The sequence below is a fragment of the Thermobia domestica genome, chromosome 12 (assembly GCF_964235325.1).
Source record: "Thermobia domestica chromosome 12, izTheDome1.hap1.1, whole genome shotgun sequence".
Taxonomy (NCBI): Eukaryota; Metazoa; Arthropoda; class Insecta; order Zygentoma; family Lepismatidae; genus Thermobia; species Thermobia domestica.
The window spans coordinates 67,450,605-67,467,485 of record NC_137465.1 but is presented as its reverse complement, the minus strand read 5'-3'; positions in this window follow the sequence as shown (position 1 = coordinate 67,467,485).

Sequence of the window (16,881 nt, the reverse complement as noted above, 5' to 3'; positions counted from 1 at the left end):
TTGGCAAGAGGTTTGTTTTATGCTGAACCACACTGGTGCATATACTTTTACTACGAACTTTACGAGAGTTTAGAGCTCCTCTGAAGAATTTGGCGTTGATATATATAGACGCGAAAATCTGCAAGCCATTGTTAACCAGCGAGTATACGTAAGTTTCCTAGGTTTCTTATCTGCTTGGTTTTTATCACAGCCTCCTCTTATGACAGATTGACATATTTCATACAAATATATTTGATCATAACTGAGATGGCGCACGTTTAGGTATGTAGGGAGTTCTGAAGAAATCTTTCCGAAGCTGCACACTGGATTCGCCTCACAATTCACCAATGAACTACCAATAGGACCAGACAAAGTACCTGTAGTCACATCATCGATTTCTTTCAGTAGGCTAAATGATGAAGTAATAGTTCAATGATGTGCAATAAATGTATACATCACTGCAAGGGTCTCTCTAAATGGTTTTCGAGCACTCTAATCATCATCCTTTTGACCCAACATTAGTATTACTACCATCGCAGCCGATAACTACCATATCTCATAGGTCCACATTATTTTTTGTAATTCCCGGCAGATGGAACTAGCAGTATTCTTTGCTAATGCTAAAACGGTCAAAGAAGCATGGCTGAGAAATTTATTACCCGGTTCTTCAAGGACACAATAATGATCTTTCCTCTTCATATCTCTATGACTTCCGGAGCCGGACATTGCGAGTGTTTGGTCTTTCTTCCCATCAAAATAGATGGTACAAGGTTTCTCTTTGTTAACAGTTACTTCAGTTCTTACACTTCTACGATTTTTCGCAATCTCTCTTTGTATTTTACTTCTATCAATTATGTTTTGCAGCTGCTCTGGCCTTACAATATTAAAATCTTCGAAAACTTCAGTAGCAATAGCTGCAATTTTTCTTCCAGTCAAACCGATTTTCTCCTTCACTTTTGGTAATGTTGGGAGGAATTTTCTCATTTCTATGCATCTAATCTGTGATTGCTTTCTTGTCTTTAAAGGATACTTCCAACTAAAATCAGGATCTCCTCCAGCTTTAGCGTGTTCTTTATTGCCTTCGTTTTTTGTTTCCAAAGATGACGAGGAGTCTAAAGATTCAATAATGTAACTGGTACTGTTTTGGTTGAAAGTTTGACCGCTAGTTGCTTTTTGGCTTTCCTTTCTTCTCTTTTCTTTGTCCAAGAAACATCAATGCCACCGATTACCGTTTTTCTACTTATCCTTTGGTTTGATAAAAATACTCTCTCCGATTCAGGCATTTTGAGTGTCCTGTGCAACGACACGCCGTGAAATCTAAACACTTGCAAGCTGCTATATCAAATGGTTTATTGCCCTGCTTCTTCAATTCTTGTAATTTATTTCTTCTTTCATGCTCCCTCTTACTGGCAATTTTAAAAATATTTTCAGTTTTTTGTGGTAACTGTTGATCACTATTGATACACAGCGTAGCGAGACAACAGGAATTGAAACACGTTACCAAATGTCTTCCACCTTTTCTGCTACCTTCGTGGAAACCAAATTCTCTGCTGGTCCTTTACTTCCGCCCCCTTCAGAAATAAATAACATGCCATAACGTCTTCGTAAGTTGGAAGCGTTTTCCAGTCGCGACCTTTGCCTTTGGCACTACGAAACATCTCTTGTGCTCTTGATATATTCTACCTGGTTGATTTTGCCATATTTTTTCTTTATAGCACAAAACAAAAACACCAGATGTTAGGCTGTAATACAGTGGTAGATAATAAGGCCATCAGTAACTACAAAAGCGCAAAACTAATCAAATCACTAACGTAGCAACACGGCCGCTAACCAGACACGTGCCCCGAGCACAGTTACAACACACTAATAATAATCGTCAAGCTGCCAAACACTTGCACAAGACTTTAGCACCTGCACGAGCGCGCGCCCTGATTTCGTTCTGTACCCTCTTATCTTCACTCATCAAACTATCAAACTATTATACTAGTGACTTAGTACTGCCAACAAGTTCATTATACCAGAAAAAGACTGTTACTAAATAGCAAAAAACTTCTTTATGACAAACTAGCAAATTGCTTATAGTTGATCACTTTTCGTCTAATTATTCCCAAATTTCAGGGCCATTACGCCCCGGCTAAAAATAATTTTAGTGAATTAAAAGTTATTGTTGTTATCTACTGATACAGGATGCATCTTTTGCACCCTATCTACACTAAAACTTACAGTCTGCTTCCAGCGAAGATCTGCCAAATAGTTGCATAGTAAATGGAAATTGATTTACAAAATCGCAAACTTAAGGCCCCTTGCGCCCCGGCTAAAAATTATTTCAGAGAGCTGGAATTTTCTATGGTAAAGTATTATGATATGATGCAACTTTTGCCCCCTATCCAAATTCGCATTTCGAAAAAAAAATTTTTCGCTCCACCCTACTCTGCATACTAAAGGGCATTGAAGGTTGGAAATGTTCTCTGTTAGAGCGCAAGGGATAATAGGAACAAAGAGGAATTCTAGAGAGATACTTGGTGAACTCGTCGATGCTTTAGATAATTTAAATAAACAAATAGAAAACAAACATACAATAACTGTTTCGAATTAACAAAGCTTCATTACAGGATAAATTGTTGTGAGCAAAAAAAGTTGCTAGGTTTGTAAGTAATTCATCATAAATCACACACACACACACACACACACACACACACACACACACACACACACACACATACATACCCACACACACCCACCCACACACACACACACCCCCGCCCCCACACACACACACAAAAAAGTCACCAATCGGAAAATCTTTTCTCGCTATCCTGGAAGTCGAATCCTCTAGATTTACTCACTGATGCCAACCTGTGGGAAAAATCCCATATTTTGTAATTCTTGACAATAATTTCTTCCAAAGGGATAAAGGGAATTTTCGAAGAAATTGTCAGTATATATGGGATTTTTCATATATTTATTTCATCGGTGCCAATAAAGTTCTCTATGAGCGGGGAGCAAACTAAATGACACTACACTAAACTTGAAATCAGTGCTAATTGTCAGAATTTGTTACTGAAAATGCATGCTAGTGTGGAAGTGATTTAGCAGTGACTTGAGAATCTCAAAAAAACAAGCACCATGGAACTTATTAACAACTCAAGTATTTAAAGGAAAATGCCAAATGGGAAACAACCATCTTACAAAAACATTTCATACGAAATTATTGGAGTATGTTGCTTATCTTATCTAGTTTCGTTACGTTCCGTAGAAAATTACGACACAAATGCGTGATGCAGATAATTTCCAAACAAATGTACCTCTGTTCGTCAACATTTTCAATTCTTTCTCTTAATTATTTATTCATAAACTGTTTAATTAACATAGAAGGTCTGAATTCAGTAACAGGCTATATTGAAGAAAGTGAGTAGCGAACATAGTTTCACTTTTATATTTTATAATTTTTGAAAATTTTATAAATAGTGGGAAATTCAAGAGGGAAATGGGGATTTCTGCCTCTCGAGATGTGATTTTATAACGTTTCAGGTTGGCATCACTGCCTGTACTCTGTTGTGATTCACTTTCTACATTCCACTCTCCGATGACACCTGTCGTGTGACGCAGTATTTTGCATGAAACTGACAAACACCAATCTTTTTGTACCCGCGAATTCTATAATAAACACACGGTCGTTTAGATCCTTTAAGCCTTCGAGTCTAGATCCTTAGGCCTACATTCCTTGTGAGACAAAGTAGGGGAATAATAGAGATACAAGGGTGGGGCATTTTCAGCGATTGATGCAACCAATATACTGTATATGTCAAATCCAGTACCGATCCTTTTCTTTCGTCAAGGTGAATGGGTCACTTCCAGCCACACACTTCCAGTTAACAGTTTTTCTGGAGTGAGGTATATCCAGTGACTGCAAACATGCAACCTATGTAACAATCAACTTCTCTTGACGAAAGGAGCATGGTGGGTCAGTGAAAGATTGCGTATCTCTGATGCGTGGTGTGGTGGACGACATTGTATCCGTGGTAGTTCTCAGTATCCTTCCGTTTACACATAGGTGTACATCCTAAGAATTATTTAATTACCATTCACTTGTATCAATCAACCGTTTTCCTTAGCTTAAAGTGCATAACCATGAGACGTTAAACTGAAAGATTTCATTTCAACGTTTCATCTTCCTGTTGATGAAGGAAAGTGAGTGGTTCTGGAATTGGTTACTTCGATCGCCTACTTCTGATATATGGTACCTAATATTTTCTAGGGTGAGGTATTTTCAACGATTGCAAACATGCAATTTCAACTCGTCTTGACTGAATAAAACGATATATAGGTTCGAAGCTTTTAATAGTATAGCTGTAACTCAACACCACAGAATAAATTATGTACCGTGAAACAGAAGTACTATTCTCAAAATGTAAAATTTTCAAACAGGCCACTTTTATTTACGATAAATTCTCTAAAATAAAGTTACAGGCATATAATAGACATATATACTCCACTCATGCAGAGAAATAAGAAATAAAAGACGAAATCCTTAGAGTAAAGTTTTACGTCCCACGCTTATGCTGACTACGCTAAAGGAGATAGTGCTGATAAAAAAAAATAAATGAAATGGTGGAATGAAGAAAGTGGGAGGAAACGGGAAAACCCGAGAAAATCTACGCATACAGTGTTTGTCCACCACATAGCTGACTTGGCGCAAAGTAAATCATGTATGAGAAGTAAAGTGTCCAACTCCAGTACCGATCATTTCTTTCGTCAAGATGAGATTATTAATATAGAGGTTGAATGTTTGTAGTTGCTAAAAAAATTTAAAAAAAAATAAATGACAAAATAAGCTCAGTCCTAGAGAGTAGCTAAGTTATGCATTGTCTTCCGGAACTGGGTGATCGCAGTGATCTGATACTTATCGCTTTCTTTCGTCACCGCAAGTTAATTGCAGTAGCTGTTTCTAATTATTTTTTTAAATACCTCTCCTCTATTATCAACGGGGAGCTCATTTGTGGCTAAGTGGTTAGCGTATACGCCTTTGACGTGGGAGACTAGGGTTCGATTCCTAACGGGAACTCATGTGGTTCGGATTCCACGTTAATCACTAATTCCATGTCTCATATAGTCTCGCTGCTGAACGGGAGGTTAAAATCAAATCAACTCTATCATCAATGATGGAAAGTTCTTTTGCAAATTTTCACAAATTTGTATTGTTTCATTTTAAGAGGTGATGATGCGAAATTGGTCAGACTTACCCTAATTCCCATTTGTTATCATTGGAGTCTTTTTCGGTGATTTGAATTATGCATAGCACCGCATTATTATCGCTAACATAACCGGAATTCTACTGTAGACTGCTGTTTCGTAAGAATTTCTTAAAGTACGTATGGGGTAGCCCAAGACAAATGATAGAAAACTGGATAATAATAACTCTTAATGAATTGAATTGATATAGAGATACCAATGAGAGTTGGTTTCATTAGTTGGTTAACATTAATATTAAGAAACACTTGAGATATTACAAATCTTCTAAGCTTGACATTGATAGCAAGGTATAGCAAGGAACACAGATTTATGCTCGTAATACGAAAATTGCGTTTCTTTTCTTAGTCTGAAAAGATAAAAAGTAAAAATGATGTGAGTAGACCTTGTAGAAGATGTAATTTGGATTTTAAATTTCTTTAGCCTCGGTTTTGCTGAAGTGAACTTGAGATCCGCCCCAAATTGCCGTTGTGCTCTTCTTGTTCTTAGTCCGAGAAGCAACGTCATTGGAAATGGTCCAGCCACAGGGTTTCGTCTGCCAGCTGCCGCTATCTACTTGGGTTCGCCCTTTCCCTTCTTATTTTTTCTTTTTCTTCTTCTTCCTGGTGGTCACCTGACTTCCTGATTCCCTGATTTGCGTTCGCGTAATCTGCCAACTTGGCTGTCTGCGTTCATCCGGGATTTAGGTAAGAAATAAGTTTGAAAAAAAAAATGTCCACCAGAATCTCTAATAACGTCGACGCAGCAAGAATAAAGATAGAAGACATAACTATCCCAGATTTCTTTTTTTTTTAACATTTTTTGAATAGATTTATAATAAATAATAATACAGATACAACAATGTTCTAGCATAAGGATACACGGCATGTTCCAAAAGTATCTATAGATAAGAATAACAAACAGTATCCTTTCTTTGCAGGTAAGGTTCTGAAATTTAAATGAGTAGTGAGTATCGCGTCCGGATTGTTTTCCTGGTTAGGTCAGAAAGTGTATTCACTAATACACATGTGTTGAACAGGAAGCAATGTATGGCAAATGCTGGAACTCACGGTATATAATTGTGTAATTTACAACAATATAACAGAACATTTGTTAATATGTAATTAATACGTGTTAGAAAATGATTAAGAGCTAACATTGTAATAAGGAAAAGTACACAGAAGATAGGAAACGTACTCATGTCGCAGTCCCTCTTTTCCAGAGATGATGTTGTTTGGAATTTCAGAAGACAGAACATAAGCAGTTTAGTAAGCCATACTCCCGAAATGTTACTATTTCAATACTAATACTATAGGCCCAATATAACATTTATAAGTAGTGCTAAACATAAAGAAAAAGGAAGCATCTTGAGAGAGAAAACGAAAATGAGAAACAAATGCTAAAGATAGAAGAATAGAGGAATACAAGTAGTAGGCTACCTACTTCGAGAGATGATTGCTTCAAAATTCCGTAAGATACAATGTTCTGGCGATTCATATTTTACGAAAGAGTTATAGGAAAAGTAAGAAAAATGTATTCGTGTTTGAGAGCTTGTCTGATCTCTTGTTCCTGGCAGATTAACGGAGCTGTTGAGATATTTGAATGTATCGTTTTCTAGTCACTGTACGCTCTTGTTCAGAAGATCGAGGAGAATGTCCCCTTGTCATTATATATATATATATATATATATATATATATATATATATAGTGGCGGATCCAGGATGGGATCAAGGGAGGGGCAAAACCATAGTTTGCCGTTTTATCCAGTGTAAAGCTGAATTGAAGCCCATTTTATCCCTGTAAACCTGAGCGTCAAGGGAGGGGCTATAGCCCCTATAGCCCCCCTTGGATCCACCACTGTATATTTATATATATATATATATATTAGCATGATCTATGCTCCTAATGTTTGTACACCTCGGAGAAGAAAGATGGCACAATCCCTTGCAATGATAAGTTGTATCTGTTTCATAAAGGTATCTTATGTCCCATCCCCGTTACAATTTAAAAAAATAAATAAAATGCGTGTTCTTTTACTTCACATGATTTCAACGAATCAGAGTAATAGACAGTATAATAATTCATATTGGATGTCAAGTATATACGTACATCCACTTCGCACACATCCCACAATAATCTAAGTCCTGTGCCATCTTTTATTAAAGAAAAAGGAAGAAATAGGCCATAAATTACCACTTTTCTGTCAACCGGAATCATTTCGTACACCTATTAGAAGTTGCAAGAATAGCATCTAGTGGCTTCCCACTGTTTGTTTGTCTGCAATTCTATGATTATATTATTATATGTATATATTATTTTATAAAAGGTTTAAAGTGAGCGATTCACTATTGACAGTTTAGTCTACCTAAGGACACTGGCGCAAATTCCGGGGGGAATGAGGGGACATGTCCCCTGTAATCTTGGAACTGGGGGAACTGTCCTCCCAATAATCCGATTGAAACGTTGTCACAAAGGAAATTGAGATGAAATTGATCTCTCCTAAAAGTAAGCCTCAAATCTGCCCTCCTCCCAATGTTGAAGACAGCTCTGTTCCCCTGATCCTCCACAGCATTGTTTTTCAACTTAATAAATATTTTGATCAATATAGCGAAAATATGAAAAAAAAAGTATATCCACAAAAATAAAATAATGCTGTATGTACAGATGTCAATGCCAGCTCGGTGATTTGGAAAAGCAAGATTATGGAGAAAAGAGGAGAGAAATTATAAAACTTGACAATGGAAAAGAATCTTGGGATTAACAATGAAGAACTAAACCTCCCCAACATATAAAAAATGATTAAGGATAAGAACTAACATCAACCTAACATTAGCAAAATTAATATAGCAAACCAATTTCCTAGTCCTAGTCTGGTATAATGCATTTTTTTTCTTTACATACTCAATTATACCACTGCAATAGTGGTGTATTCGGACGAAATACCGTATACAGAGCATCATCCGAAAGAACATTTTCAGTACTAAAATCGTTAAAGATATGGCTACGGTCCCGGATGGGTGCAGATCGACTTAGCGGCCTGGCACTACTATATACCCACCGAAACAAACGGAGATTACGATCGTGTCATCGACAAATTTGTCAGGAACAAGATAGGGTGTAGATTTGAGTTTGTGTTGTTGTAACTTTCACAGAGATGAACTGCATGGTGACTAAGGCCGTAGTGTGGTTTCGACCCGTCGTGGTTTTCAATTATTATTTTCAATTCGTGGGTATTCCCCAAAAATCATGAGTATGAGTCTAATGTTTAATTCCTTCTATGTATCTGAATCGCAAACAAAAGCTAGAAAGATGAACGAACTCGAAAAAGTTTCTGAAATTGTATTTTTTAAATACAAAAGGGCACAACAACAATCGTAAAAAATGTGTACCGGTATATAGACAATATTATATTTTTAATAAACAATACATATGATATTTGTTTGTTTTAACGTCCAACGGTTGTGCCAGGACGGCTAAAGGAAACGTGGACCTACTGATTATAGTGGAATCCGAACCACTTTTTTCGTTCAACTGTACCGGGAATCGAACCCGAGATCACTCGCAATAAAGACACGCATGTTAGCCATTAGATCAAACCTTATTATATATGAGACTAAAGAAAAACAACTAGTTTGTTTTTGTACTTTATTCTCCATTGGTGATTTCGTTTAAAGGTGAAAATTTTTCAAAATTAAATTTGAATTTGAATTTTTTCAAATATATGATATTGTCAAATAGTATCGCCAGTCGGAATCGTCACTTTGGTTTTACATTTCAGATCTTGTTTCCTTCATTTTGTTTTTTTACTATTTATCATTATAATGGCTTATATTGTGATTCTATATAATTGTATTTCATATTTTAATTCATGTAAAATTTATACACATTTAGTGCTAGATCATCTGGCAAAATTTCTATTGAGTTTGTGTAAGAGAAAGTTTAGTATTGATATTTTTGTTATTACATTATTTGCAATATTTCATTGAATAAATTGTGCATTTGCCTTCGTAGTGATTTATATAGTTAAGGAGTACCTGGAATATATTATATTTATATAGGATTTATATCCAAAATTCATTTCTTTATATGTTACTGCTGTAGTTTAACTTCAAACAATCGCTCTGGGTTACTGTTAGTATTATGTATTAGGTACAGTACAAGATTTAAATGCAGTGAAGATTAGTATTATGTATTAGGAAGTGTATCCATTTCATTCTCCTGTACTCGATCTGTGCCCTTAATTGCGCAGGCTAGTTGTTTTAAGGCAAAACCCATAACATTCTTATTTCCGGGGAAAGCCACGAAATTCATGTTTCGGTAATCACTACCATGGGTAATAATCACGGAACCACTAAGCATCCTTGGAGTTCAGTTTGATTTTTTTTGTTTTTTGTTTTAATTTTCAATTTGCTGAATTATATTTGATATAAACAGAAATTATAGCAATGTGTAAATTTTGCTCCCCTACATTTTGGCGCAGTTGAAATAATGTGTGCCATATACTGTTAAACATCACTTTATAATTAATTATTGTATTATTTTATTATACCAAGAAATTTACATAGAAATATTACCATGTCTTTTGTTATTTGTTGACATTTTCTATTATTCTTTATTCATGTATATTTTTGTTAACTATTTTTGCGTACACTGACTTTGTATTTTTTTCATCTGTTGACCCACAATTGTTATTCGAAATATAAATAATTAGAGCAAATTGTACACTCTTTCGTTAAAATGAATGCCATCGTCAATACAGTATTTTCTTTTGTGCAAGTACTGTGCAAGACTGCGCATTGATATAGTACGGTGACTAGTGAATCATGACACCGCCATGCCTCCGAAACGAAAGTGCGTATTTAATGTAAATCTGCAGAAAGAATATACTTTCATTTAAAAAAAAAAACTTACAAATTCGGGTACCAAAATGGAAAGTGGGAATCAGGTTTCCCCCTCCCCAGTCCCGCATTCATAAGCGTCCGATTCTTGCAAAAGAAAAATTCTGGTCACCATGAGGATACGATCATCTTTCAGAAATCGACCCCCCCCCCAAACGATCCTTCTGGATCCGCTAGTGCTTCTTAGTCAATGTTCCAACCAGTTTCTCTTCCCCTTTTCAATAATACTCAAAATTGTTCTTTCCCCAGCATTCCTAACACCTTCATTCGTTTCCTCTGTTCGTCTCCACACGAACATTTTGAAAGCTTTCGGTTCTTTTTCATCACTTTTGCGTAATGTTTATGTTTCTGGCGCATACAGTATAATACTCTACACCAGGGATGCAAATAAGCAACAAAATTTTACCAGCCCAAGAAAAATCCTACTAGCCCACGTTCCATGTCCCAATTGTGACTTTTACAATTTTTACTGTCTTAAAGCTCGTCCGCACCGACGAACCACTCGCCCCGGACGAGTGGGCGAACTGCTATTTGCATCACTGCTCTACGCTAAACATTTTATAAGTCTTTTCCTCAATTCTTTATTCAAAGTTCCACAAAATATACTTTTGTTCTTTCTAAACCTTCATTCGCCAATCCTATCTTTGTATTTATTTCACGTTCGCATCTATAGCACCACTATATAGATATCATCACTAATAATACTACCCAAGTATCGGAAACTAGTCACTTGTTTTATTGTCTCCTCTCCCACTTCTATATTTGATAACAACGACTTCGTTCCAATCACTATCGCTTTTGTCTTTCTAACATCTAATTTCATCGAATATTCTTCACAACCCTTTCTATATTTTCTAACATCTCAAAAGATATCCCTTAGTGTTCCAAATATAGTCTCACAATATGGAATATATTGAACAACCTTTAACTATTCTATCAGGCCTTGTTTCCGTTTTGTACTAAAACTCAACAATACACTGAGCAAGACTATGTGATAATATGAAAAAAAAATCACGTAATAGTTTGAACACAATAACTGTGTTCATTAGACCCACTCCAAGAGAAGTGGAACTTTGATGAAGACACAGTTATTGTGTTGAAACTGTTACGTGATTGTTTTTTTAAACATGTTATCACATAGACTTGCTCAGGGAATTCTTGTGTTTTGAGCAATGAATTACGGAAAAGATGGAAGAAACTCAACTAACAGTAGATTATGCAGATGATATAGTAATTATAATAAAAGGGTCCTAAAGAAGATAAATTAAAACAAAAGAAAACAACGTTTTACAAAAGCTAATTAATTAGTGTAACTGAAACAAATTAAAATTCTTATAAACAAAGACCAAATATATGATATTCGAAACTAAAGTAAGAGAAATCTACTATGCAAATTGACTCAACAAAAACATTGAGAGAGTAGACATTTTAAGCGTTTGGGACTATGGATTGATGAATATTTAATCTTTAAAGATCATTTAATAAAAATAACAGAAAAAGAAAAAAAAAACGTTCGGACGTAGACTGTTAACTGTAGCCAAATCTACTGCAAACTACTTGATAAAACTGTAAAACTGTATAATAAACAAGCGATCCTGCCAATAACAAGTTATTGTCCTGAGCTATGGACACACAAGTTGTTTGTAAACAATAAACTGAAGGAAGTAGGTAAGAGAGTCCAATGAGAACTCCTAATGAGAACTAATACAATTATTATAATAATTCCAAATAACAATCTAAACATACTAATTTTGGAAAAGGTGTGTGAGAAAAGTAATGAGACTGGCAATACTGCGGACGATCTGGCAACGTTGTGTCTACCAGCATGTGCTAGACCGGTTTGTTTATCCTTTCCACTTCCTCAGTCCGAGCTACTTGACAGCGCCATCAGTAAAGTTGTGTTTTTGTTGCGTTACAGAAATGGAGCATCGGAATTTAGAGCAACGTTGTGCAATAATGTTTTGTGTTAAACTTGGTGAATCCGCAAGTGTGACTTTTGAAAAGTTGAAATGTGACTTTTGGGTGCTTATCAAGAGCACAAGTTTTCCGCTGGCACAAATCATTTTTGGAAGGCCGAGAACACGTTGAAGATGAACCTTGCTCAGGGAGACCTTCAACTTCAAAAACTGACAAAAACGTTGAACGTGTGAGGGCTCTTGTGAGATCAGACCATCGTACAACAATAAGAATGATGAGTGAACATTTAAATTTAAACACTTTCACCGTACATCAAATTTTGACAGACGATTTGAACATGTGAAAGATTTGTGCCAAAATGGTGCCGAAAAACCTCACAACTGAACAGAAGGACAATCGAAAAAAGGTGTGCATTGATTTTTTTGAGAGGATTGCCAATGACCAAGAATTCTTCAATTGTGTGATCACAGGTGATGAATCCTGGATATTTCAGTATGATTCTGAAACAAAACGGCAAAGTGAAGAGTGGCACACTTCGTCATCTCCTCGGCCGAAGAAATGTTGAATTAGCAAATCAAAGATCAAGACGATGCTGATTTTTTAATTTTTTTTTTTTTTTTTTTTTTTTTTTTTTTACAGTAAGGGTATTGTGCACAAAGAATTTGTTCCACCTGGACAAACTGTGAACGAAGTGGTTTATAAAAGTGTCCTTGCAAGGCTCAGGAAAAGAGTGATTCGTGTGATATCAGACATTGCAGACAACTGTACGATATGCTTCATCATGACAATACCCCGTGCCACACGGCCATTTCCATCAGTTAATGTTTGACCTCCAAACGCATTACTGTTGTTCCTCGACTCCTCTATTCAGCTGATTTGAGTGACTTTTTCCTTTTCCCGAAATTGAAACATGTCCTAAAAGGACGTCATTTTGGAACTCTGGAGAACATTCAAAAGGCTGTGGTCGACCAGTTAAAAGCCATACCAGTTGAAGACTTCCAGCGCTGTTACTAAGAATGGGAACAACGACTCCGCCAGTGCATAGCTGCCCAAGGGAACTACTTTGAAGGGGAAAACATTGTTGTTTGAAAAACATAAAAACTTTAGTTAGTACAGAATCAGTCTCATTACTTTTTTAACACATCTTGTATGAAATACACTATATTTGTGGCTTAATAATTCTTAAACCACCCGACTGATCTCAAATTTTCAATATAATGACTTTCATCTATATATTGGGTGTTAATGAACTAAACCGAGAAATTTTAAGAGATGATTCCTCACATCAAAATAAGAGAAAAAGTTCATATGGACCTATGGGGAAAAGTGCATAGTTTCATAGCTAGGGCTATCCAAAATCGCGAGAAAGCCAAATTTGAAGATGTCCTATTTCGAATTCGAGAAACTGTGAATAGTGGTCCTTCTCAGCGTAAAGGAAGTTATGCGAACGCAGTCCAAAATTACACATTTTGTTAATGTTCAATAGGTGTATAGAGTACTCCCTGCAGGGTGGAATTCCCAGTGCCATCAACCGAATTTTGAGAAATGCTCTGACTTTATGTTTGGTCCAAAGTAGGCAAACGATAAGTCTTGATAGCAGTCAACCCGGAATCCTTTGGCGCGATGCCGGAAGTGTTAAGCATCGTCAGCAGCACGGTCTCTTGTACTCCGAAAAACGCATGCTGTGATGTTTTCTTTCACGCTTACAAGTGAAGAAAACGCGAAATTTACCGTGATGAAGTACAACGCATCACATGTTATCCTAAACTCTTTCTTTCTTTCTCTCTCTCTCTCTCTCACACACACACACACACACAAAACATGTAGCTGCCGGTTCCTAACACTTCCAACTTGCCTCCAAAGCATTGTCAAGGCTTACCTCTTTCCTATTTTGGACCCACCTTGAAATCAGGCCATATCTGAAAACTCTATTAAAAGCATATCTGAGAATTACACCTTGTAGTGAACACCCTGTACACCTATTGAAAATCGATTAAATTCATGTTTGAATTGTGTATGCGTGGCTTCCTTTACGGTGATAAGGGTCACCATCCATAGCCTCTGGAATTCGAAATAGGGCATGTTGTTATTTAGTTTTTTGCGATTTTGAACAGCCCTAGCTCTGAAAATATGCACCTTCTATCACAGGTTCATATAGACTTTTTCTCTTATTTTGACGTGAGGAAACACCTCTTAGAGTTTGTCGGTATAGTTCATTAACACCCTGCATATCGTTTCATTTTCACCGCGCAGCTTAGGGAACGAAGGGGAAGATGTGTAAAAATGATCGAAAATGACCTATATTACTGTCGAATTCATGGTTTTCGGGGGTCGCTGAGACGAACAGTGACACTTCCGATGCCGTTTAAGTAAAAAAATCAGCCCCACAACTTGAGGGTGGGGGAGATATATACATAAAATGATCAAAAATGTCCGATGTTGGTGTCGACTCCATAGTTTTCGTTTTCACTGAGACGAACAGTGATACTTCCGATACCCTTTACATCCAAATTAACGCCCTTTAAAATGTAAAGAAATAACGGAAGCCATCAATATTTTAGGAAAAATACCGCAGAATGATGAATACCTTATTAAACTAACATATAGGAAATAGAGCTAGGAATGGTTAAACACATCAAAGAGCTCTAAATTAAATGCATATACTGGATACGTGAAGAAAAATTGAGCATGTTGGAAGAGAGATTGTGCAATTTTTGTCGGTACATGGACCCTTTAAGTCATACTTTAAAAGTTAAACATCGATAATAAAGACACATGTGAATGTGAGAAAATTCAGAACTCAGAATATATTTTATCTAACTTTCTGTAATTATTCTGTGATAACTTTATAGAATCGGAAGGAATTAAAATTGAAACGAATAGATTGAAAAATTTGGACAGAAAATATATCATATTTAATAGACAAAATTTCAACAAGCTTGAAAACGTATTGAAATATATATTAATAAAAACATGAGGGAAGATAAATACCTATTAAGAAAACTAAAATTGACTAGTAATAAATTGCAAATAAAATGCATAAGTTCCAGAATAAACAAAGAAAAAGTCTGTTGGTAATAAAGAACTGGATGAATCTTTCTCTTTGAGTGTTAGTCTTAGTAGTTTGTCTAGTAAATAGTGTGCTTTTTTAGTTCAGTGTTGCGTGGTGCAGATTAATAGTGCTTTGTTTTGAGTTTATGTTTCGAAAATAGAAATTGGTTACGAATCTTTCCAGTAGATGAAAAACCAAAAGCAAATGTGAAAATATTGAAAAATTACAAATTAAAATGTGTGAAACGAATAATAATAATAATAATAATAATAATAATAATAATAATAATAATAATAATAATAATAATAATAATAATAATAATAATAATAATAATTGTATAAACTTAAGAGCAAAATATAATGAAAATCTTAGAATGAAAAGTGTGTATTGCAAATATGTTGTAAAGCATTTAGTTAAAGAGAAACAGGTGAAAAGCAAGGAGTAAATATTCTTTACAAGATTGTGTGATAATACCCGTAAAGAAACCACAGTGAGAAATCTTAAAGAGAAATTGAAAAAAAAACTTTGGAAGGTGAAGGAAGAAATAGAAAGATGAGAAGATACCAAAAATATGTCGAAAGATAAAGACATAAAACTAAGGAAGACCGATGACAGATAAAAGACTAACAAAGAAAAAGCACTTTAACTAAACGGTTTTGTTTGTTTATTTTTGTTTTGGTTTCATATAGATCTTATTGATTTGAATGGTGGAAGAAGTTCTACTTTGTAAAAAGAAACAAAATTAAAAAGTAGAATTTCTTTTAAAAGAAATTAAAAGTGGACATATTGAAATATGTAAGTTAACGTTCTGCAGAATAAGTGCCTCGCCCCCAGCTAAATTTGATTGAATGGAAAAGGAAGAAGGGAGAAAAGGAAAAGAGTGTAGAAAGGGGAAAGAGAGTAAAAGGCAATAGCGACTTCCATATAAAGAAGTTTGAATATACAGAAATTGTGAAGGAAGTGGAGGCTTTAGAATACGAAAATCGCTCAGGCCATACAACTATAAGTACTAACGTGAAATTGGGAGAGAATATTCCTTTCGTCACGAAAACAAAGATTAATCAAAATGCTTATCCTAAGAGAGCCAAAGAGGATTCAAAATTACCGCCAAAAATAATGTACATCGCGAATTTCTGACATTAGAGGGATGAAACTCGTAATATGAACTCCTTATTAGGAATAAGGGAGCAAGTAATTCAGCGTTTTTGAAAATTCCACTAGAAAGGGAGGGGGAAGAGGGATATTTATAAAATTTACTTAACTCAAAATTTACTTCATTTACTCAAAAAGTGCTGATCAGGGGATTTTCTTAAGATTGAGGGGACGTCAACACGGAGGCTTTTTGTCCCCTCACGATCAACTTCATTTTATTTCTTTTTTATTTTGTAATATGTTTAAAAAACTTCTGCGAAATATAAATAAAAACCGAAAAGAAGAGACAAAAGGAAATATACATCAATAACAGTAAATAGAACTGTCTAACTGTATATAACATTAACAATAAATAGTAATAACAGTAACAATAGAGAGAATATTCCTATAGAACAATAAAAAGTAAAAAAAAAAAAAAAATGAGCGTCTGAAATTAATGTTTCAGGCGAACTTTCCTACATGGGCCAAGTACCTTCTACTCAGTATCTATTAGTTCATCTTCCACCATGCCAGACTTCAAACAAACTATAGGTGGCGTCCTTTTCAGGGAAACATCCGTATCATTGGGCCGGCGCATATGCTGGCTAAGTTTCAGGCAGCCGATAGAAGGCGAGCGGCGAAGATCTGGAGCTCGCCCAGATCCTAACAGAAACA